The 26851-nt window shown below is 31.3% G+C and overlaps 1 protein-coding gene across 2 annotated transcripts in view; it reads right to left on the bottom strand.

Moving 5' to 3' along the window:
- LOC129919067 (beta-1,4-glucuronyltransferase 1-like) overlaps positions 1 to 26851 on the bottom strand; it is a 216320-nt gene that overhangs the window by 23552 nt on the left and 165917 nt on the right. The gene's annotated exons all lie outside the window — the stretch shown is intronic.

Raw genomic sequence — 26851 nt, 5'->3', positions numbered from 1 at the left:
CAAAAAAAAAATTTCAACATTTTTTTTTAACCCCAAAAATTATTTTTTTTGAAATTTTGTTTTTGGTTTATATTTAAATTGTATAAATGCATCTCCACAAAAAGTTTCGTTGAAATCGAATATTCACTTTCAGAGATAATCGGATCTGAAAAAAACGGTTCTATGGCAGGTACCGTTAATAATGATTTTCAAAAAAAAAAATTTTTATTGAAAGATAGACCTTGTCTTAAAACTAACATTAGAATTTTCTTAACAAAATCGTTGGAGCCGTTTTCGTGAAATTAAACTTTTCCGAAATTTTTGTATGACAGGTACCCTTATTTTTGGACCAAAAAAAATTAATTCCAAAAACCCCTCTGGAGAGCCTCCAAAAAATGCTACATACTAAGTTTGAAGTCAATCGGTCCATCGGTTCAGGCTGTAGCTCCTTATACAGATAGACAGACAGACGGACTTCCGGGACCCACTTTTTTGGCATTCTCTACCATCCTAATGTCATGGAAAAATTCTATCTCAACTTTTTTTTTTGTACGAATGCATAACTTGATATATAGTACCTATATCGCAAGTAAAAAGTTGTCTGGTTAGTTAACAAATTCTAAGCGGAGCAAAATGTTCAGTTGGATTGAATTCAAAATGTCCACTGTATAAGAGCTTCTCGAGAGACTTATTTTCAAGTCACATTTTCCAAATAGAAACATGCACCTAACCGATATGTTCATTTCTATAAGAAGCTATTCCCTTATTGATATGATGCCAAGGTAAATGAACCTTATTTTCATATTGTTTAGCGATATTTCTCTCAGCGTCATCGTCACCTTGAAAAACTATCTCTAGTGACTGTGAGGCCATATTTTTTAGCAACCCATTTCTTAGCAACGTTTTCCTTAGGAACATGTTTTTCAGCAACATGTTCCTTAGCAACCTGTTCTTTAGAAAAATGTTCTTTGGCAACATGTTCCTTAGCAACATTTTTCCCCTAACAACTTCCCCTAGTGAGAAGTATACTAGTGACTTGTCTATTATTAAGAAATTCTTTTAAGCAGCAGCTTCCTTAGCGAAATACAAAATCCCTTAATGGAATGTCTTAGGTTCTCTATGACAAGGGTGTTATATACCTACATTTGTCACAAGTCACACATGTTTTCACAAAAGAAAGATGAAAAACAAGAAATAAACCTAGAATTCTCGGGAAGATAATTATCATCTTCTAGTCAAAGGCTAAGGAAGCGTCTTTAAAAGATTCACCGAAGAGGTACTGAGTGAGGTCAAATGTGTACCAAATCAAAAACAGGCGCAATTAGCAATATAAATTGCTTAATTGAATATAGGTCATCTATGCCAACAACAACAGCTATCACAGCGGTGTGTCTTATAAGGAGAATGCTAGGTTCAGCAACAACAACGAAGTCTCTATGTTTAAGCTGATTTATCTACTCTGCTACCTCGAAAAAAAAAAACATTTCAATCTCCCTCCATCCAATCCACCTTTAAAATTCCATTATCATGGTTTTTGAATATCAAAAAGGCATTCAAAATAAATTACAACTTCCTTCAGTTCTGGTGGTTTTGATGTTCAAATCCGACAATCAACAACAACAGCCATGAAAGACGGTGTTCCTCAAGGAACCACATTAGGACCATTTCTTTTTTTTTAAATTTCAACCAGAACCAAACCCGGCCTGGATCATCTCGACTCTCGCTATCTTGAAGCTTAAGATCTATTTGATTAGGGTTTGATTAAAACCAATGATCAAGAAGATACGCTTATCTTGGGCCGCAGCACACTATCGTGGTTGAAAGATCAGAACCAAAAGAACGAACGGACACAACAAAAAAAACTCTACCGGATTACGATTTCTTTGTTTAATCTCAAAGTTGAAAGTGGATAACATTTTGAATAAGAAGCTAGGCATTTATAACATAACGAGGGCAATAGCATGCGGTAGCGGTTATATTACAACAAAATTTAAAAGATGTAATGTCAATATGGTGACTCATTTCAAAGTCAATAAAAAAGATAAAGACTCTCACAGGGCCATTCTTGAGTACCACCGTCACTATGAAGATGGGCATTAAACCTTATTTGCTTTTGTCAAAGAAATGATCTAAATAAAAGTAAGGAATTTCGTTTTTGTAAGAACTTGAAAATTTCAAAATTCTGACAATTCGAATTCCAAATTGACAGTCGAAAAAGTTATTCCGTTCATCTGGCGCTTGGTAACCACTGAAACATCTCTAAAACGTTTATTAATGTCAAGAGGCATTTTAGATAGATAACAGTCAACTTTTATCAAAATTACAATAAATCAAAAAACACTTCACACCACACAAGAGTTTTATTTGCTCAATAAAAACAAAATCTGAGTAAAATGAACGTGTATATACTCAACGTTGAGTGGAACTTAAAAAATTATATCAATAAACATGGTTATCAATTACTTTTAATGCATTTAAATAAAAATGAATAATCTCAGTGCTTGACACAAAACACTCCAACATATAGAACAAAATAAAACTCTTGAGATGGTCACACTACAAAGTATGACTCCATGCAATCATCTAACTAAACAAACGCAAAAGAGAATCTCAACACGTTTTTTTTTTTTTTTTTGAATTTTTTTTTATTTAATTGTGGTTAGCCAAATGACGACGACCAACGACAACGACGACGATATTGGAATCTAGAGGTCAGGATGGTTGGTAGATTTTGCGGGAGAGAAAGTGCGTAATGCTCATTCCATCAATGGAATTTGAGACTCTCAAGACCTCAAGACTTGACTTTGGGATTTTGTTTTTTTTTTGTTTTTTTTCTTTATATTAATTTTTGTGCTGCAAGAGTCTCGTGTGTTGGATTGCTGTTGCACGTTCGTATCATTTACATCCAGCAGTAAGGTGGGAGATGTCTACAATGTGCCTATGGAATGAGATATAGACAAGAAATGGAGGTAAGACGATAGTTTGAGGAAGGTCGGTTTGTGGGTAGCCATAACCACACACAGGTGCATAGGATAGTAGGACAGAAGATGAGTAAACATATGGAGTTGTGGGTATTAATTTACAGTTTGTTGCAGGTGTAAATAGTTTTATATACACTTTACTCTTACACAGAGATCAAATTATAGAAGAATAACTGGAAAAAGGTATGTAACTTCTAGGTTATGGCACAGTCCAGTGAGAGTCGCTTAACCTTCGTTATTCACCTGGTTTCAATATTCCATATTTTTGCTGGGAGATTGCAAACTACTCACATGTTTTGTAAATTTCTTTTGGAAAACAAAATGACACATCCATATATTGACTCATTTGCATTTCCGGATTCATCTGATTATTATCAATTCACAACTCACAAAAAGCGGAGAATCCCCTTAAAAATTAAGAAGTTCCATCATTTCTTTGGAAAAAGAAAATACCACGTCCATATATAAGCAATACAATTAACACGTTTGAGAAATTCCACAAGTTGCGTCATCAAATATTTACCAATAAATACTGATTTGCAAAAGGAGAATCAGACAATATTCCAGGGTCGGATTAGGAGGATAACGATGCAATCTTTGTGCAATCATAAAATGGCATAAAGTTAAAAAATCAAATCCAAAATACTAACTAAAATACCATTTTTTTAATATCTTCCGAAAGGAAAAAAAACCAAAATTCATTTCTAGACGGAGAAAAAAAGGACACCTTAAAATAAGATGATGCCCACTTTAAATCCAACCACATTAAAACAACAGGATTTTGTCTTAAACTAAGTGGAATCCGCTTAAATTTTGTTAAAAGTTAACACATAAAAATAAGATGATTTTCCGCTTGAATAAAGCGGATTTCTTTTATATTTGCATATTCAAGAAATTAAGAAGATTTGTCCGCTTAGTTTAAGACGCATGTCATTTTGCAAAAAAAAAAACTACAGATACAGAAATCCGATTGATTTAATAAGGAATCCGCTTGTTTTTAGCTGTTTTTTTCTTCGTGTATTGTAAAAACTACAATTTTGACAAGTCAAAAATCTACCAAAGTCCCAACTAAGAAAAAACAAAAATCTCATTAAAAAGAAAATTCATTAAGTTAAAAGTTGAAAAAATTTAATTCTGATAAAACAAACGCACAAAATCTTTAAAAAAAAATATAGGTATATAGCGGATTGAAGGAGAACTCCGCAAAAAATCTGTGCCCATATTTGAGAATCTTAATTTTGATGAATCAAAATCATGAAAACCCAAAAAATCTGTTCGATTTCAAATGTAAAATTTTTTTCGAATTTTCAAAAAACAAAAAAAAAAAAAATAACAAAAATATTAAAACCCAAAATACCAAGGGCGTTAATATAAATAAAGATGCTGGAGAGTCAAAATACTAAAAGGTAAAAACTAATGACCACTTTTTTTGTGGGCCTGTTTCAATCAATCAAAAAGCCGAAAAATCTAAATACTTTAAAAATCATATAAAACTTTAATATTTTTGAAGTTTGAAAAATAATTTAGAGAAATGTTTAATGAAAATATATTATTATAAAAAAAGGAAATACAAAGTAATCAAAAATTTTCTATGTAAGTTAAAAAAAATTAAAACATGGTCGATGAACGTTGTCGTTCCACTACCTACGTCAAGGCTTAACAAATAACTGTTAATTTTTTCAAAGGTTAGGTCCTTATTTTCCACATACAGTTTTTTTTTAATTAAAATCGTTTGAGACGTTTTAAAAAAAAAAAAACGTTTTTATTTTTGTCCAAAACTCATTTTTGTCTTTAGAACTTATTTAACTGATGTTTGCTTTTCTTAGTTTTTGAATTTTAATAAAAAAAAAAACAATTTTTGGAATTTTTTTAACTTGTTTTCAAAAATTGTGGGCTTTCCTATCCTAACCCTGAATTATACAAAAGTGATATCAAATTAATAATACATAATCACAGCAAGTATCCCACTCTTTTTGGGGTTAGAATATTTTGATAGACATCTTTTCTGTAACCATCAAAAGACTTCTTTTAAGTTTCCGTCTTTTAAAGAAAATACTACGCATATTTTTCATTTCATCATTCCGCCGTCAAATCAAAAGACACCAAACACCACACAAGCGGAAATTATTTTCAAGTTCATGCCACCGCAATTTTCATTCCACAGCCACTCCATCTAGAATAATTTCTAATGAACTTCATTATAATGAAACAACTTTAAAAGAAATTCTTCATTTTTTGTCTTTTTTTTTTTCTTGATGAGGATGATGGTAAAAATGTCTTCTCTTCAAGTGTAGTTGTGTGTATTATTTTTTATTTATAGCCAACTGATGGCTATATTGCCTTGAGCGGTTTAATTAATTAAACGGGATTTCTTTCGCGCGAATGTTTTTGAAAGAGTTCATTCACCAATGGATTTGTCTTTTTCTTCTTCTTCTTCTTTATTTTTAAATACACATAGAAGAATAAGATAAGCCTCGTACCTATACCATCCACCTGGAATTGGTTTTTTTAAGCAATTAGTGCAATCCGGTCAATGATGGTAGGTATTTCTTTTTTTGATTCTTTTCTTTATTCTTTATATATTATTTAGATTTTTTTTTTCTGATTGGAATTACCATCAAACTTTAGATGATTTGCATGTCAAAGAAATCACGTAAAAGGTTGATTTTTAGAATATTTTTTACTTGAGAAAAAATTGAACACAAAGTAATAAAATTAAATCAGACCTTCGGGCATATGTACAAATAGGTTAAGTGATTCCTAATGAGTTTTTTTTAATAATTTATTCAAAATAGATAAGCTGGGATTTACTGAGTATTTTTGAAATTATTTAACTTTAGTTCAAGTTGTAGAAACATTAAATGACTTTTAATACACTATCTTCATCAATTACAAATAATTAACTACAAATTTTGTATTTTCACAGTTTTTTATAATTTTTTTGCACTTTCCGATGTTTGGTCTCTTGACTTCGATTCTTATTTGTATTTTGGTCTGTGATGCCTGAGTCGAAATATTGGGAGACGATGAGACGAGAGCGAAACGAGATTTTCCTTTACGTTTTTAAAAATTTCCAAACAATGAAAATATATGAAACAATACACAATATTCCGATTCTCGTTGCGTGAAATTTCAAAAATTTTGAAAAGAAAACGCACGAGACGACGATTTTAAAATTTTTTTTAATATTATTATTTTATTTATATTCAAAGGAGCTTATATCGATTACAGTTTTCTTAAATTAAAAAGTGGTATTAGGCTAGTGAACAAGGTTGTTGCCTTTTAATCCTACCGCTCAAGGTTCAAATCCCGATTTTTTTGCTTACATTATTTTAATAAAAATTAGTTTAAATTGCAAACAAAATCGCAGCATTGTGAACTGCCTAACGATTTTAAAACAATTTTTGAAAATACAAAAATTATTAGCAGCATATGGGTGGTTGGAAAATTTAGGATAAATGGTGTATGAAAGGGAAAAATAAATTGCCCACAAACAAATTGGGGGAAAGTGGGTGGGTGGGCGAAAAAGTGGGGTGGGTGTCAAAAATCGTGTTTTTTACAATTTCTGTCAAAAGTAGGCCTCCTATCGAAATGAGTTAAAAGAAAATTTGTAGATTGTAGATCGTAAAAGTGTCTACAACTTTTACTTTAACCATTTTTTTATATAACCTCAAAATATTGAAAAAAAAAATGCAAAAATACGATTTTTTTATTTTTTATTTTTATCTTTTAGAAAAATTTTTGGATTTTAACAAAACTTGTTCAAAAATTAATTTGTTATATTTTCTATGTATTTAATTTTTTTTTTTTTGGAGCAAAAACTAAATTTTTGGATAAAATAGCATATTTTTCAAAAAAAAAGTTACCGAAAAAATGTTTGATTTTTGAAAAGCTGGGAATGTAATTATTTATATTAAAACCTATTATTTAAGATTGTGTGGAAGAACTATACTTTTGTTTTATAAAATGTTGAAAAAAATTGAAAAAAAAAAACAAAAATATAATTTTTAAGATCGATTTTTCCGTATTTTTTTTAGATTGTAAGCGATTTTCGAAAGTAATTTCAAGGGTTTCTTTTGACTTTTTGAAAATTTTTTACAACGTTCATCGACCATGTTTTAATTATGTTTACCTACTAAGAAAATTTTTGAAAAAATATTTTTGGATTGTTTTAATAATTTTTGTTATTTTTTTTTTTCTTAATATTTTTTTTTGTTTTGTTTTTTTTTTTTTTTTTTTGAAAAAAATAAAATTTTCAAAACTTGTCCATAAATTTTCTTGAGTCTTCGTTTTCGTCTTCAAAACGATACTCCAAAATTTTCTATAAAAAATTGTAGGTATGTATATTTTTTTTCTGAACACCTGCAACAATTAAAAAAAAAAAATCAAATTTTTTTTCTAATTGTACAAGATCAAATGGAATACTTTGTTTGGATTTAAAAACAATTGAGAAACGTGCTTTCGTAGTTTTAATACGTACTTTTTATATTTTTTTACATTTCTTATAAAATTAAATTTAAATTAATCTAATAAATATTTACCTACATTAAAAGATTTAGGTATCGCTCTAAGCTAATTTTAGCAAAAAAAGAAAGTTCTCCCGACCCAGTTGTGTATTTTATTTTATTTTTTTAATATTTCAGTAAATTTTTAATTTATGTGCATTAAATATTTATTTTTTAAATTGATTTTAATTTTATTTGCAATATTTTTTTAAAAATTTGTAATGGAAAGCAAATGCATTAAAAAACAATTATTTTTTACAACTCCGACGATAAACAAACTAATTTTAATCCATTTTTGAGAAAAATAAACTATTAATAAATTTCACAGTATCTTTACCCTACAAAGAGCAAGTTTATTGTTTTTATCGCTGAAGGTAAAATTGTTAGTTATGCTCACTTATGAATGAACTCATAACGATAAAACCCATTATAAGTAGAAGTACCTACTTTAAAACTCTAAATTTTGCACTTTGTTTTTATTACCTACTGTGAATTATTTTAAAGATTATTGTTCAAAAAAGCTAATCAAATATTGTGATGAAAGATTGCAGTTTCGTTTCCGATTGATTAAAAAAATGAATGATAAGAAAAAATAAAATATTATTGCAGCAATAAATATTTTTAAAGTTATTAAATAGCATTTTACCGGTAAATAGATTAAAAGGTTTTTTATTGCTATTTGCGAAAATTAATTAAATGGCATTGAGTGTGATTTCCAGCTTGACAATTTTGACGGCCAGTTACTAAAAAATTATTTTAGCTCAAAATATTTTAGATAGTTGTCTCACTTCTATCTTAACATTATGTCATTGACTTTAGATCCGAAAATGTTAAAAGAATCTGTCAAGCTTTTTACCAGTACTTTCACGTACTTGATTGATTTAAATTTTGACCTCAATTTCATATGGATCCTAAACTTGCCCTTGTAATACCTGTATCTCAGTTTAAATAAAATAAAAATCATTCAACTGTTTCATTCTATATAAAAAAATGTTGTCATGTGGAATTGGTAATTAAAATACCAAAACAAAAAAAGGAACACGCAAAGTGTGCAAAAAAAAACTTCTTTCTTCTGGAAAGTTTGTGTTTTTTTTTTTTTTTTTTGTATACGCATTTTTTTGGTCTACAAAATCCAGCGACCTAATTTGGTCATTTTTTGTGTTTTCTTTTCTTTAATCGAATACATAAATAAAAAAAAAAAACCAAACAAAAGACAAATCAGAGACAAAAAAAAAAAAAAAATCAATCGACTCGAACTCGATTATCTACTTTCTGCGATTTCAAAGCGTTGCGTTGCTATCAGATATCTCTACACTTTTTGTCAAGTGCAACACAAAATGTTGTGACATAATAGGTTTTTATCGTTTGAAAGAGCATTCATTTTTTTTTGTCTACTATATAAAATCCAGACGATGTGTGTGTTTTTTTTAGTTGTTTATTCATTCACATGATTAAACTCATCGAATGATTGAACTTTTCGAAAGTATATCTGCATCGATTTGACTCAACTCTTTGGGGAGAGAAAATAAAATGTGTGTGTTTGAGTATATCTGCATCAAGATAACTATATAGCTAAAACGATTCGGTTTAGGTTTAAACTGGCTTTGAGTTGAAATGAAAATACAAACAAAATAAAGATTCTGCTTTTGATTTTAATTTTTTAAGTGGATTTATCGGAATGAACCCGGAGAATAATTTAATTAGCATAATTTTTTTTTATTTGTATTTTTACTAGAAAACACGAGCTCACGTTGCTCAATTTCATTTTTAATCGACAATTTAAAAGTAAATCTCTTATAAATTATTGAAAGTGATAGATAAATTAAAAAAAACATATATAATTCTTTTTTTTTGTTTTTGTTTCTTAAGCTAGAACTATGTGTATATCGAAACAAAAGCAAAAAAGTATTAAATATCAAAATCATGATGTGAAAGTAAAAATTGAAATTATTAAGAAGTTCAGAGCTTACAATAAAAGTCAAAAAATTGTCAATTTTGACGCTAATTTTGTGTGGAACTAATTGTTAATTTGTTAGAGAAAGCAACAAAGCTTTACTTAAATTAAATAAAACATAAAATTAAATAAAATAAAAATACTTGCGCATTTTAAGTCAGTTGTATGTAATATACACTAAAGTTACGCATACACAATAGTGACTTTCTTAAATACCTCTAAGTTTATCACTGACTGAATAGTAAAACCGTCTGAAATTTTTTGACCATTTACTTACTGAAAAATTATACCAATGTAGGGTCTATGCTTTATTTTTTCATACGAACAAAAAAACACCTTAAATCATAAAAATTGAAGACATAAAAATTGGCTTGGATGGACTTACATGTCCCCAGCATGTCCCGAAGATGTCCCAAGCATGTCCATAGCATGTCCCGAAGATGTCCCGAGCAAATCCCGAGATGTCCCGAGCATGTCCCGAAGATGTCCCGAAGATGTCCCGAGCATGTCCCGAGCATGTCCCGAAGATGTCCCGAGCATGTCCCGAAGATGTCCCGAAGATGTCCCGAAGATGTCCCGAGCATGTCCCGAAGATGTCCCGAAGATGTCCCGAAGATGTCCCGAGCATGTCCCGAGCATGTCCCGAAAATGTCCCGAATATGTCCCGAAGATGTCCCGAAGATGTCCCGAAGATTTCCCGAAGATGTCCCGAGCATGTCCCGAAGATGTCCCGAAGATGTCCTGAAGATGTCCCGAGCATGTCCCGAAGATATCCCGAGCATGTCCCGAAGATGTCCCGAAGATGTCCCGAAGATGTCCCGAAGATGTCCCGAGCATGTCCCGAGCATGTCCCGAAGATGTCCCGAAGATGTCCCGAAGATGTCCCGAAGATGTCCCGAGCATGTCCCGAGCATGTCCCGAAGATGTCCCGAATATGTCCCGAGCATGTCCCAAAGATGTCCCGAAGATGTCCCGAGCATGTCCCGAAGATGTCCCGAAGATGTCCCGAGCATGTCCCGAAGATGTCCCGAAGATGTCCCGAAGATGTCCCGAAGATGTCCCGAGCATGTCCCGAGCATGTCCCGAAGATGTCCCGAATATGTCCCGAGCATGTCCCGAAGCTGTCCCAAAGATGTCCCGAAGATGTCCCGAAGATGTCCCGAAGATGTCCCGAAGATGTCCCGAAGATGTCCCGAAGATGTCCCGAAGATGTCCCGAGCATGTCCCGAGCATGTCCCGAAGATGTCCCGAGCATGTCCCGAAGATGTCCCGAAGATGTCCCGAAGATGTCCCGAGCATGTCCCGAAGATGTCCCGAAGATGTCCCGAAGATGTCCCGAGCATGTCCCGAGCATGTCCCGAAAATGTCCCGAATATGTCCCGAAGATGTCCCGAAGATGTCCCGAAGATTTCCCGAAGATGTCCCGAGCATGTCCCGAAGATGTCCCGAAGATGTCCTGAAGATGTCCCGAGCATGTCCCGAAGATGTCCCGAGCATGTCCCGAAGATGTCCCGAAGATGTCCCGAAGATGTCCCGAAGATGTCCCGAGCATGTCCCGAGCATGTCCCGAAGATGTCCCGAATATGTCCCGAGCATGTCCCGAAGATGTCCCGAAGATGTCCCGAGCATGTCCCGAAGATGTCCCGAAGATGTCCCGAAGATGTCCCGAGCATGTCCCGAAGATGTCCCGAAGATGTCCTGAAGATGTCCCAAGCATGTCCCGAAGATGTCCCAAAGATGTCCCGAAGATGTCCCAAAGATGTCCCGAGCATGTCCCGAAGATGTCCCGAAGATGTCCCGAAGATGTCCCGAAGATGTCCCGAAGATGTCCCGAGCATGTCCCGAAGATGTCCCGAAGATGTCCCGAAGATGTCCCGAAGATGTCCCGAAGATGTCCCGAAGATGTCCCGAAGATGTCCCGAAGATGTCCCGAAGATGTCCCGAGCATGTCCCGAAGATGTCCCGAAGATGTCCCGAGCATGTCCCGAGCATCCTGAGCATGTCCTTAAGATGTCCCGAAGATGTCCCGAAGATGTCCCGAGCATGTCCCGAAGATGTCCCGAAGTTGTCCCGAAGATGTCCCGAAGATGTCCCGAAGCTGTCCCAAAGATGTCCCGAAGATGTCCCGAAGATGTCCCGAAGATGTCCCGAAGATGTCCCGAAGATGTCCCGAAGATGTCCCGAAGATGTCCCGAAGATGTCCCGAAGATGTCCCGAAGATGTCCCGAAGATGTCCCGAGCATGTCCCGAGCATGTCACGAAGATGTCCCGAGCATGTCCCAAAGATGTCCCGAAGATGTCCCGAAGTTGTCCCGAAGATGTCCCGAGCATGTCCCGAAGATGTCCCGAAGATGTCCCGAGCATGTCCCGAAGATGTCCCGAAGATGTCCCGAAGATGTCCCGAAGATGTCCCGAAGATGTCCCGAAGATGTCCCGAGCATGTCCCGAAGATGTCCCGAAGATGTCCCGAAGATGTCCCGAAGATGTCCCGAAGATGTCCCGAGCATGTCCCGAGCATGTTTGAGTTGGTTTTATACGTTTATACAAAGCATTTTAGACAATTTTTCATTTTTCAGACCTGCTATAAAAAAATTAATTTGCTCAAATTCTTTCTAAATATGAATGACCTTGTACTTTGCACTGAATTTGACTGCTGAACTTTTGAATAGCTACCAAACACCCGATTAATGGGTTTTTTAAGAAGTTTTTTTTGGTTAATATTATTTGAAATTTTTACAAAAATTACAATTGAATAATTAAATTGATTTTCCCTCACTTTTTATTACCAAATATCCTTTTAAAGACTTCAATATTCCTTCAGAACCCTTTTTATGTGTTGGGAATCACTAAAGTAACTTCAATTACATTAGTGAAAGCCTCTTTTATCCAAAAAACAACAACAACAAAAAAGAACAACAGGAAAACTTTTCTATATAGGTAGAGTAAAAATATAAAAAAAAAATACACAAAAATTCGGGTTGTGAATATAAGAAACTTTCTTAGGCGATTTTGTTTAACCTTTTTTGTTGTTCACTTTATTTTGTATCGAGTGATCAAAAAGTTGTTAAAAAGAGTTAATAGCCCATATCGATAGGGGATCTTTGGTGTCATCGACTGCCATTCAACAACGACCGACGACACGACCCAATTTTATATAAAATTTTAACCTCTACTGATTAAATGAAACCCATTATATGTCTATAAAAGTCTTAAAAGTGTATCTCAAAGTCTGGAAAGCCTTTTAAAGTTTTTTCTTTAATTTTTATTTCTTCTATACTGTAATTTATTGATTAATCCTCGAGTCTTAAAGGACTTAATGAAGTTTTTTGTTTTTTTTTTTATGATATTTTTAGAAAAAGGCTTTTGTTTACAGAGTGTTCTTGAAAGATAAAAAGATGAACATGCGTAAATATTGAAAGGCAAGGGGCAATATTGAAATACAATATAATTGACAAATTACATTAAGATAAATTTGTGGAACCAAGTTATCTAATCAAAACTATCAAAAACAATTTCGATTTAAAACTTAATTCGAAACATCTTCAGTTAACAACACAAATCAACTTAATTTTATATTAATTGTTTGTCAATTTGAGTGACTGACTACTACATCTATTTGCTTTAAATAAATAATAGTTTTCTCCAAGTGTATCCACTCAAATCAGGAATCTAAATCAGTTGTAAAAGTTTAAACAAAAACATTATGCACTTAAAGATCAAATATCTAAGAAACAAAAACTTTTGATTTGAAGAGATATTGTGTGTTTATTTATACAAGGTAACCTTACGAGTGCATTACTAACATACAAATTTAGCCTGTATTTTGAAGTCCGAAAATTACAAACAAGTAAATTTTCCCACAATCAGTAACCTGGATCTCTCTCTATCTCTCTATTCATTATGCTGATGATAGCTCACAAGGATGCTTTCTTTATTAACTTTACTGATGTCATTCTACATGTGCATATATACGAGTATGTATATCTGAGCTGGGAGGTCTTCATACAAAACCTTTATATTATCCAACATTGGGAAAAAGTTTGTCACAAAGTTGGACAAAATAAGTCAAGAAAATGGAAAGAAAAAATTGAAAAATACTCAAAGTGAAGAGTTTCAAATAACAAATGCTGAACTATTAGGACCCCAAGAGTAAAAATACATACATGAATGATGAGGTATCCGATATAACTCTAGTTTTAAAACATTATGAAAATGTATAATCAAAAAACCTAACTGAACAGAGATCTAACTGTGTCCCAAAAGGATTATTCCAAAAAAATTAAGACCACTTCCTTGATTCTAAAATTTTTTTTCTTTCTCACAATTTTCAAAATTAATTTTAAGGAAGCACCCTTTAAGCAACTAAAGTGAGCTTCTTAAAGCCCTTCTTTAATTTGATGAAGCTGGCAAGAAATTAAGACCTCTGATTTTTCATTTAACAAAGCATAGAAGATTTTCAGTAAGAACTGATTAAGTTATAGGTATCAATTTATTTTGGGTCCTTCTTGGCAACTGGTGAGCCTTTTACTTTCAGTTTCAAAGTTAAGACCTTAAAATAATTATATTTTTAAATAAAATATTAAATTTTTAAGATGAAAGCGAATGTTTTAAGAACATTCTAATAATTTTCAAAATTATGGGGTCCCAAGATTAAAGCATGATTTTTACTGTATTATACTTTGTATTTGTCAAAATTGGTTTGAAAATTTTTTTTAAATACTTCTCATCGCAAAATATTTTTTATCATTGAACTGTTAGGACCTCAAAATAAACATATATGAGACCTGACACCTGAGTGAGAGGTCTCAAAAAATATATTTTAAAATCAATAATATTCAAAAAAAAAAAACAACATTTTTGATGATATTGATATGAATAAGACATGACCCCGAGAGACCACTACATCAAATAGAAAAGGGGTCACATAATGATTCTTTGTTTTGCCGTTTTTAAGAAGTCAATTGAGTCACGAGTAAGTCCATAAACATGGATTTTAAAATTGTTCATCCGCTTATTTTCAAATGATTGTAGAAAGTTAAGACCTCAAAGCCAATCAAGTGTTTTTAGTTTATGAGCTTGAAGACCTCAGGGATTGAAGTAAATCAGTAAACGTGTCCTCATAACTTCTTTAATTGGGAAGATAAGAAGAAAATTCACAGTTGGGACCTCTGAAATTGAAAACAAAATCATCTATTGAAGATTTTCAACTTGAACAACTGCGATCCTAATAAGGCAGGTGGGTGTTTGGATTGGAACTTGAGATTAAAATCATGATCAGTTTACAACGCGAAGGAAAACATAAACCGGCTCCGGGACCGACCTCAAAAATGGAAGCAAGCGGTAATCGTTTTTACTTTCATCAACTTCGATGACATTATAATGAACGATGCAAGTGAGACCCCAAATTTTGAAAGAAAAGAAAGAAATTACTGTTGGGTTTTATTTTTATCCTCTAGCTCGAATAAAAGTACTTCAAAGTTGGGACCCTAGAGATTAAAACTAAGTAATTAGTGCCACGTTTTTAATTTGAAGAATTGGAAAATCCATCTATAAATAGGTCGCAGCTTACGACCTTAGAGGTTGAAATAAAACGATTAGAGGGTTTTTGCTTAACTTAAAGATCTAGGACCTCTGTTAAATTTTTAAATTTCTTATATTTTGTGTGGTTGAATCGAATTTTCCGTCTTTCTTCTCCCACTGTAGGTATCTTTTGTAGCTTCCAGGCAGAGCCTTAATTTTATTCAATTTTTCAGATGTGTGTCCTGTGAATTTATATACCTCTAGATTCTGATGCAAAAAAGAGTTGTGTTTTTTTTTTGTTTTTCTTATACGTTGTTGTCTTTTATTTTATCTTTACGAGATAAATGTGTATACTCTTCTTGACAAGGCTTCTTGTAACTTCATTCATTCTATTCTGCTATTGTATCCCATTTGCTTACTATAGAAAAGACAACACAATATCCCTCCAAAGAACAAGGAAGAAGAAAAATGTAAATAAAATGCCCACCACCAGCAGCACTACTTCCATATTGATGTCTTCTAAGGAAAGAGGAAAAAAGGGGAGTTTTTATTTTTGGTGACTATAGAGTATAGAGGTTCCCTCATACTAAGCTCTAAGTCCATGTCAACTTCAAGTGTTTAGAAATGTATGACACATGACTTAAAGAGAATATACCTCTCTCTCATCCTGACAAGGCTATCAGGCTCTATCCATTATAAATTCAACTCGTCGTACTCATAACAAAACTACATATACGCCTTTAGGTATGTATATCCAGTTGTTGTATGTTGGGATGTCTTCAGCCTTCAAGAACCTACTAGCTATAGCTGTTGGGATGAATTTATACTCTTCTACCAACAACAACAACAACAACAACCGAATCGCATCAGCCGTATGCCATTGCCGCATCCCAAATTAGGATTTTGCAATTTGCATTTGCGCCAGCAATGAATTTCATAGATTATTCAGCCGACAAGTGCCTTGGTTTTTTTTTTTTTTTTTATATATTTTTAGTGATTTGCATATAAAATGTTTTGTGAGTGGAGTGTAAGTGTATAATATGCGGTTCTTCACAAGTTTTCTACTATAAAGAATACAACAGCAAAATTGCGTTATTTAAAATTTTTTTTTTATCTATTTTTTAAGTTATTTTGTATATAATTTGTTTTACTTTTAGCATATGCAAGTGTGTTGTCTAAAAAATAAGAAAAATATTTCACGATATTTCCGAAACAGTCATATTTTAAAATAAATCAGAAATAGAATACTGAACGAGTAGAATTACTGGTGTCCCACAAGAAACAGTTCTTGGGCCAGTTTTATTTTGTTTAATTTTTTTTTTGTATTAGTCTTACTATTCACCTAGTAAAAGGATAAATATTTGCGCTGTTACTTTATGGATTTATTTTTGATGGTAGAAACTATATATGGCTTCAATAAACTTTAAACAAATTCTATCTAATTAGCCCATAAATTTGATTTGAAGAAAAGGACGTGAAAATTGTCAAAATTGTATTTTAGATGAAAATTAATTGATTTAAGAGTAATTACCAAATATTTCTCGATGTTGTCGAATCAGACACAGAAAAGATACTGAACGAACAAAATAAATGGTGTTCCGCAAGACAGAGTTCTTGGGCCAGTTTTATTTATTTGTTTTTATAATAATCTACCTATTTGCTTTCTTGAAAAGTATAAATATTTCTGACGTTACTTTTTTTGATGTATATGGGTGGGTCCAAAAAAATCGAAATTCTTTTTTTTTGATTTGGCACTCTGAAAAATCGATTGCTAGACACCTCTAGAATATACACACCAAATATCAGTACTTAATATTAATGGGAAGGTCCTCCGCTTCGCAATCTCCATTTTTACATCAAGCTTCTACTATTTGCTACTTTTTAGCAAATTTCTTTACATATTCTTGTAGGAAATTGAACGTTCTACAAAAAAGGCCTTGTACACTTTTTTCGTTTATCTAACCGTTTAATAGATATTTGAGGTCCAAAAATCGAGAAAATCCTTCAAAATTCGCTTTTTGTTCTTAATTTTGTAACAAACTGAAAAACTATAATAATCACACGCGCAAGACATATTCTTGTACGAAATAGATAGTTCCACAAAAAAGGTCTTAATAACTTTTTTCATTAATCTAACCATTCTAAAGATATTCGAGGTCAAATTTAAAAAAAATTGTATTTTAGTTGAAAATAAATTTGTATTATTACCTACTTTAACGAAGTTCAATAACTCTCGAAACAGTTTATTAAGCTCACCTGAAAATAAAAAAAGAAAGAAAAAGATTAATTCAAGTTCAAAAAGACTATTTTTATTTGTAGGTATTTATAGTTCAGGATATTAAGCTTTTGATAAGAAATGATCACGATGACTATTTTAAGCTATTTTGAAATGAAATAATAATTTTGACTCGAAAAGTAAGGGACGATAAATGTATTATTTATTCCTCCAATAAGTCAGTTTTTCTGACAGTTCCATTTTTTATAAGACATCGTATTCGTACATCTTTTGTTAAGTGTTTTATTTGTCATTGTCAAAGTAGCAAATGCGTAACTTTTTCAATAATAATTTTTCAAAAAGCTTCCATCACAAAATTACTCTATCAATATTTAAATAAGTCTATTGTCAAAGTTTTGGACATAAATTTGCTGAATAATTCAAGAGGAATAGCAAAACAAGCGAACAAACATATTAACATGTTCTTCCGGGGAACTATTTGTTTTTTGATGTTTTGATGTTGATAAATGTTTTGACAATTATATTCTAAACAATTCCCATAGGTACAACAATACTTTTCATAACAAATACAAAAAAATAAAAACTAATCGTCAATCAATTCTCGTCAGCCAAAATGACAAAAGACGGACTTGAGTTATTACTTCTACTTAAAAATGTTTATTTTTTTTAATAAACAAATAATTTTAAAAAAGATCTTTAAGATATACCTTAACCAATACAATAGAGTCTCGAGGTTCATGACTATTCTATACACAATAGAGTGAACATTGAAATCTTTTTTTACAGTCTATAATGAGCGAGACATTGAAAACCTTTTCGTATGGCAAATACACAATATTATGCGAACAAACGAACAAATGACGACGATGAAGATGACCAATTTGCACCTGCTACAAAGTACGAGTACTTGGTGTATAAAAATAGATACAAAAATATTTTTTTTTTTTTTATTCATTTTTAGAATTTATGTTATGATAACTTAGAGTACATGAAAATGTGTATGACTAACAAAACGCAAAGATATTTTATAATCCAGTCAAATAAGGGTTTAACCTCGGAATGAATGTTAGTAGAATTTTTTTTTGCTCAATATCTTCCTTTTGCCATTCTATAACATATCTCAAAAGTCTAGAAAAATCTCATGTCCGCTTGTCGCGATTTCAAGGTCAAATCGCGAAATGGAGATTTTCAAAATTAGCAAAAATAGGCTATGGTATTATATACACATATGATACATGATTTCAAGGTATTTTTTAATGCTGATTCCAAAAAATCTAAAATCAAGGCAATCTGACGTCTCTAAAAAAAGTTATACCTGTTTTTCATCTTTCAACCCATATTATTATAACAGTTGCTAACTTACTACCGAAAAACCCTTAAAAGTAATGGTAGCGGAATCATATTTTGCATGATGGTTTTCATATCCATTATCATTAACAATCAAAATAATGCAATGCAAAAAAACATTTATATCTATGACAAAATGGTATTTTTTGAGAAAAGGGGAAATTTTGGGATGTGCACTAAAAAACATCCTGGTACCATCTTGGAATTAGTGCTAATAGGCTAATTTTTTTATTTCTATCTTTGTTTGGATATTCTATAACTTATGTCAAAAATCTAAAAAAATCTCATGTCCGCAAGTTCTAATTTTCCAGGTTAAACTAAGTTAGGTGCAGATTAAAAAAAAATAATAAGAAAACTTTAGATTCTTATATGTATACCAACATAACCCATATCATTTCAAGGTATTTTTTAACGCTGATTCCAACAAAACCCACAAACAAATCAATATGACCATCCCTGAAAAGTAATGTACCTTATTCATGTTGATCTGACACAAATATCTGAAGAGTAGTTTTTCAATTTTTTCAAATCTGCACCTTATCTTCAAACCAAGAAAATTAGGACTTGCGGACATGAGATTTTTTTAGATTTTTGAGGGAAGTTAAAGAATATCCAAACAAAGATTAAAATGAAAAAATTAGCCTATTAGCACTTATTCCTAAGATGAACAAGAATCTTCTTTAGTGCATATCCTAAAATTTGCTCCTCCATCAAAAAATGCCATTATTTCGTAGGTATATATATTTTTTGTAATGGATTGTTTTGATTTTTAATAATGATGGATTCTAAAATTTTCATGCAAAATTTGGTTTATCTACCATAACTTTTAAGGGTTTTTCGGCAGTAAGTTTGCAACTGTTATAATAATATGAGTTGACAGATGAAAAACAGGTATAACTTTTTCCAGAGACGTCAGATTGTCTTGATTTTAAATTTTTTGGAATCAGCATTAAAAAATACCTTGAAATCATGTATCATATGTGTATATAATACCATAGCCTAATTTTGAAAATCTCCATTACGCGATTTGACCTTGAAATCGCGACAAGCGGACATGAGATTTTTCTAGACTTTTGAGATATGTTATAGAATGTCAAAAGGAAGATATTGAGCAAAAAAAATTTCTACTAACATTCATTCCGAGATTTACCCCTTTTTTCTCCTTATTTTACTGTATTATTACAATAAACTTTGTATTATTATTATTTTTTTTTTTTTTTTCGGATTTAACGCCCTTCTCGGACAATTTGTTCTGGCCAAGGTGGCTGACTGGCTGACTAACAACGAATCACGGAGATCGAGATACTTAAAGTAGTCAGATGCATCTGAGATATCTATCAGTATTATGTCTGTCGAATGGTGTCAATCAATGCTTGAGTGCTGCCGTAGTACAGGAACGGATTTTCTAAGAAGACTAGTCAAAAGGCCAAAATGGTTGGCCTTTTGCTTTCATTGGTTTCATAACCCTTAATAGGAAATAGAGAACCGAATTTTCCCAAAAACTAAAAACTAGAATATAAAGTGAATTTCCCTTAAATTCAAGAACTTATTTTAAATTAGAGCAAATTGCATAGGCGTTTTGTGGAACCTGAAATACCAACAAAACCAAAAATCAAGATATTCCCAAAGAAATGAAAGGTCAACGAGAAAAATTTAAATAAATTAATTAAGTTAAAAATTTGAAAACCGCTGAGTTGTGAAGTAGTTAATTGGTAAAATTTTCATTTGAGATAATTTTTTCGAAATCAGGATTTTGAATATATGCTTTTTCAGTTTTATGAATCTTTCGGAATTTGAGAACTCTGTGTGTGTAGGTTTTCTTTGACGTTGTGGAATTTCAACACAAAAATTGAATTCCCTGGTTTTTAAATTTCGTTTTTTTTTTTTTAATTTTTAAGACTTTCTGAATTTTGGATTTTTTTCGAGTAATATGGTTGGGAGTATGCAAGTATGCATACAATCTTCGGAATTAAAGGATTTTAATTTCAACAAATTATTCCATTTCTTTATACTCATATGAGCGATTCTGAGTTTTCGGTATTTCCACTTTAACGGATTTTAGAGATTTTGGTTAGAGATTTTGTTTTTTTAACTTTACTTTCTTAACCCTCTACTGCATACGAAGCCAAATATGGTTTTGTCTGTTTGTACGCACTTTTCTCTTTTCTGTTACAAAAAAATGGTAAAGATTAAATACAATCCTCTTCTTTGTGTTTCTGAAAACCCATAGAGATAGTTTTTTTCGTGTGTCCGACCCAAAATAAAGGTGTATTTTATGATCACAGGTGAGTCGATCAGTCGTGTACATTGAAATCGAAAGTGTAGAATATATTAATACTTTAAGTGTTAATTACTGCGTTTGTTTGGAAAGTAAAGTGGAATTAAAAATTTATTTCTGATCGATTGTCTAATTGTGTATGCTATGAACCAATTTTTATTGTAAAAAAATTATTGGCCTGTTCTTGGGAGGGTAAAAAGTACGGAAGCCATATTTGGCTTCGTATGCATTAAGGGGTTGTAAATCTACACAATCTGTTTAATTTTTTTGTTGGAAAATTTTGTTTCTTTACATTGTTATTTTGCTTGGAAGCTATGTTTTACCTCAGAAATGGAGCCCCTTCGCTTTTAGGACATTTTTCTCATGTTAACCCCATTTCCAGCGGCGTAACCAAAAAAATTTTAGGGGGAGGGGGGCTCACCTATAATATTTTTCAATCATTTAATTACTTTTTAGTGAGTGTAAGATCTGGGAGTGGGTAAAAATGTTGGAGCAAGACATACTTCGACAGTGGAAAAAAAGTGAACCAGAAAAAATGTATATAACGGACAAAAACAAATTGCTTTTCTCGGTTCATTGTCTTAAAATGAGCAAAATTTGAATTAATTCTTAACCTTTTGTAATGCAATGTATTTATTTTACTTTATTTTGTTTTTAAATGATAAATATTTATAATTTGATATTTTTAATTGTATTCTTTTCATAATCTGAATAAATTAAATTAGTAAAATTTCTTACCCCTTAATGCATACGAAGCCAAATTTGGCTTATAAAAAAATTTTTTAAACAAATTAATTTAAACAAATTTTTTTAATGAAAACCGTTTTGAAACAACCCAATGAACCCATGTAAAGCATTTTTAAATTTTTTCGTCCGCTAATATTAATTCATGCAGTAGAGGCTCAAGTAGCACACTGGTGTATAAATTGGTGTAAATTCATTAATTTTGGTGTAAAATTGAAAAAATATAGTGTAATTCTCAAAATTAGTGGTATAAAAATTATACCACTGTCTTTTCTGTGAAAAATTTCAACATTTTTTTAAGATTCTGTGCAAAAAATACACCTATATTCAGTTGTTTTTATAATATACCATTAATGGTGCATAAAATTATTCGATTCTGAAATCAATCAAAACGGTATATTTTGTACACTCTCTTTGGTGTAGGAAGTACACCCTGTGGACATAAAATTCACCAGAATGTAAAAGTGGGAGACGACATATTTTTCAATGGCCGCCATTTAAAAAAAGAAGACAGCAATTAATTTTTTTACTATAATAGTATATTTATTGACCTAATTATCCCGTATTCTTGTTTTTTCCATTCGGTATATTATATTATAAAAGAACTCTTCTAAAAAAATGTAAAAACAACAACAAAATTATAATTTTTGAAAAAACTGATTTTTAAAATCGAACAAAAAAATCATTAATTCAGTGACATTTTTGAGGCGCTTGATTTTTAGAGGGGGTAGTATCTAAAATAAGTAGACAGAATGTGTTTCGTTTTTAAACTAGGCAAACAAATTCATATTTAACCATTAGTTTCTTATGGCAATATTATGAAAGTGAATAAAAGTTCATTTTCATTTATTTCATAAGAAATGGTGTGAATTAGAATTCATCAATCTGTTTGAGGTAAAAAATAAACTTTGGTTCAAATTTTAAATCAGAATAATTTAAATTGTGTATTTTATCCATAGATTTATTGTGTATTTTTCAATTTCAAAGGGATAATTTTCACCAAAAACGAGATCATTTAATATACCACTAGCGCCTTTTATACACCAAAATCGGTATATTTTTTTAACCACCGGAGTTTATTATATACGAGAAAATAGTGTATTTTTTATATTCAAAATGCATATCACGAAAGTGCAAAAAATACACCAAATATTTTGGTGTATTTTAGACTTTTGTGCTACTTGAGGGGTTAATTTAACGTATGTTTTCGACAGTATAAAATTACTCGAGGTTAACATTGTTTGCAAAAGGATTTAAAAAATGAATGCTTTTCTTTTCAGAGGTACTTCTGAACATATTTCTAAATAATTTTCTAGGTTTTCTGGGTTTTGAGTTCTATGGCTTTGATTTTTTTTATCTTTGGTTTTAGAGATTTAAGCTTTTGGCTTTTTGGTTTTCTGTTGTTTTGTGCTTTGTTTTTTCTGTATTTTTAGCTTGAAGGAATCAGCTTTTTATACATTATATAGGTATTTGCAAATTTTGATTCTGAGTTTTTAGAATTTTTGTTTTCGAAATATGTATTAACTTTTTATTTGAGATTTGAATTCCATCGTGTTAGGGGTTTCCAAAAATTTCAGTTTTAAGTAGTTGACACGGCTTGGTTTTCTTGGTCTTTTTTTACTTTTGCTATCAGTTTTTGGGGAATAGCAGTTTTTAAAAAATTCTAGTTTTCGGGTTATTGTCCGTTTCTAAAATTTTCTTTTAGTGACTGAAAAGTCCATTCTAATCCAGAAAACTTAGAATCCGAAGTCCTGGGAAAATATATTAAATGTGTTTATTTTGTGCTTTGTGTTATGTTGGTTCTTGGTAATTTAGGAATTTGAGTTTCCTGGATTAGAAAAATCAAGATTTTGAACATTTATAAATTGTTTCCTCATTTTGAGTTTTTGCTGGATTTTGGTTTTTCGAACTCTATGAGAAAATCAAAAGTTAAAAAAATTCAGAAATGTTATATAAAAAAAATAACGGGATTTCAAATTTTCAAAATTTTTGATTTCGATATTTTTGCTTGAAGGTAAAATTTTAATGCATATTGTTTTTAAGGATTGTGAGTTTCTGCGATTAAGAACTTTTATTTATTTATATTTTAGTTTGTTAAGGAATTTGATTTAAAAATCGGCAATGTTAGGATTTTTTTTTTCCGAATTTCATTTCATAACATTTTAATCCATTCTGTATTTTAAATGGGTTTTACGTTTTCATTTCAAGATTTTTAATTTTTGGAATTTCATTTTGACAGAATTTCTTGGGTTTTTTTTATTTTTTAGAATTTAAAAACATTGATTTTTCCAGATTCTGAGCCCACCCCAAGTCTGGTTTGGAGTTTTATTTACTTTGAATTATTTTTATTAAGAGTTAAAGGTTTTGAGTTAAGTTCATTAAGGGAATTAGTGATTTAGGGCTTCGGGGTTTGGATTGATGAATTTAGGGTTGTAGGATTTTTTTAATTTTGGGCACTGCCTCTGCCACTTTTGAAAACAAACAACAACGATTACACTTCTGTGTTTTGAAAAGTTCTAAACAAGTTTTGCCTACAAATGTAGTTCTACAATAAATCCAGTCCTGAATCGAGACTTTATTTCTTAAATAAATTCACGTTTAATTTCATCGGAACAAACAACATCTGCAGATTCTCTCACGAATTATAATTGATGATGATATACACGATGAGGAAATATATTCATCGGAGCCATCATCATTGCTTTGACTACTACCTCAAGAGCACAAAAAAAAAAAAAAAAACATTAATGTATAGAGAAGATACACAAAAGATACACTTAAAGGTACTCGAGAGTATGTTTTCATTTTTATTTCGATATTTTTTTTTTTTTTGCGACCTAACCACATTTAAGTATCTCGAAACCAAGCCATAAATGCATCACTTGACTCTTGCGAAACATTAAATTAGTGTGTTTTTTTTTTCTTCTTCTATCTGTTTTGACTAAAGCAATTAGTTTTTATGTTGCCTGATTATGGGGGTATATGATGGCCGACCGGTCAACAGTCAAATCACTTGAAGTTATACCTACTACCTTACAACTAAATCTAAACAAAACCTTAGGAAAAATAAATAAAAACAAAGAACGTAGAAAAAAAACTGGCTATTTTGAACGAACCTTTTGAGTAATTAGATGAGAGTTTTAGGCCTGCTATATACCTAATGGATTATGGCCCAACATTAAGCAATGAGTAATGAGGGTTTTTTTTTTTTGAGACTTTTTTTGTGTCTTAAATAGCTTTGTCACATTTTATCAGAAGCTCAAAAGAAATTATTTTTTAAGTTAATTTACCAACAATACAGCCACGAAATTTGGGTTTCTTTTCAAATAAATTGGTTGAGATTTTATTTATATTTTTTTTTTGTTTTTTTGTAAAAGGTTGTCATCAGATGAATTTGGCCTATCAGTAGCACGTTTATGCTTGACCCTTTGGGGTGTCATTTTTTTTTTTTACTGATTTTAATTACTCAAGATTAATTGATTTAAAAAAGATATAAGAGGTTCAACCTAACTTAATAGCGAAAGATAAAAATGATACAAATTTTATGGGAAAAGTTTAAATCTTTAGGGTTTCAATCCAAATGTTCATTTTGTTCTTTTTAAAAAAATGAAAAATAAAGTTTTTTTTGCAGAGTTGAAATGTTTAAAAATAAGCACCCGGAAGCGCTCAGCACAATTTATGTAGTATAAAAAGGGCAATTTCATCGTTTGCTTGTAATTGAACGACGAATTGCAGATTGTTCTTACTCTTTTAATAAGCTTACAATTCACAAAAAAAATATAGCCAGAAGTTCTCCAATTCAATACCAATATTTGAAGACCATAAGCTTTAGAATATATGCAGTAGTTCGTAATCAATTAAGTCCAAACTGAACTAACTCCCAAATTTATTTTTTCCGTGGAATTTGTTCATTTCGAAAGTGGGAGTAAATACGTGTGATGTTTATTCTTAAGGCCGCTCTAGAATCTACACCAAGAAAAAAGACCATCTAAAAACAAGCGGATTCCACATTAAATTAAGCGGATTTCTGCATGTTTTTTTTGCCAAGATGACTTTCGTCTAAATTTAAGCTGACAAATCTTCTTAATTCCTTAAATGTACAAATTTAAATAAAATCCACTTAATTTAAGCGGAAAATCATATTATATTTATATGGAAATGAAATGATGTTTACCTTATACAGAATTTAAGCATATTTCACTTATTTTAAGCGGATTCTACTTATTTTAAGCGGATTCCACTTATTTTAAGCGGAAATTGTATTATTTTAAGAGGTTGGGATTTTTGTATTGACTGGTATAAATCCCACATTTGTTGATAAATAAAGTAAAGATTTTGAGGACACAGTCCAAGTGATTTTCTTCATTTGGACGTAACCAGGCATTAAACATCAGCTCTTCATAATGGAGCCTCCCTTTTTCACTGATTATTGATGAATTACATTCCCAATTTTACTCCCTCATATCGAACCCACAAGAGACCTATTACGTACCTAATAGATAAGCTATAAGTTATTCCAATATGTGTGTGGATGTCTCTTCCAATACCCTCTTATGATTCACATAAATTGATCCACTTAGGTAGTACACTACGTTTATCCCCCACTTCGTAGGGCGAAATACACGAGTACTTCTTGGTACTTGGAAAGATATATAATAAATTCATCCTACTCTCCTTAAAATCCAACTATTCTTCGTATATAATAAGGCTAAACATCTGCCTCATTTCTCTTGAAAAACGGAAGCACGTATTCAAGTTCCGGCAAATCATATTTTATGTGTGATTACTCTCTGATAAAACGTTTTATGTTAGTCTGTGTTTGTATGTGTGTGTGTCACTCATAAAATTACATCTTTAGTATGGTGATGACGATTTTAGGTCCGAAAAGAAAAAAAAAATCAAAAAAAAAATAAAATTAGGGCTTTTTTTTTGTTGTGTGTTGCAAAGGTTCTTTTTGTGTACCTCAACATGTCTAACATAAATTTCATCAATTCCGGGTAGGTGGTTTCTTATTATATTTTTTTTTGTAGTTTTTATGTTGAAAAAGATGACAATGAAAAACAAAAATTACATGGTGATGATAAATGAGACCATGATGTGTCCCATGGGAGATTTTGAGGATGATGATGATGATGATGTGATGAACCCAAGAACCCAAAAATCATGTTTAATGTTTGTAAATCGTAAATCGATATACAAAGTGATTTGTGATAAACGGACATATAGAATAGTTCGTTTAGTTTTTTAACAGGAAAGGAAGCAAATAACTAGAAGTTTAACATGTTGGAGATGGAGATGATATAAAAT

The sequence above is a fragment of the Episyrphus balteatus genome, chromosome 4 (genome assembly GCF_945859705.1).
Source record: "Episyrphus balteatus chromosome 4, idEpiBalt1.1, whole genome shotgun sequence".
In the NCBI taxonomy this organism is placed as follows: Eukaryota; Metazoa; Arthropoda; class Insecta; order Diptera; family Syrphidae; genus Episyrphus; species Episyrphus balteatus.
This window is presented reverse-complemented; position numbering and strand designations above follow the sequence as displayed.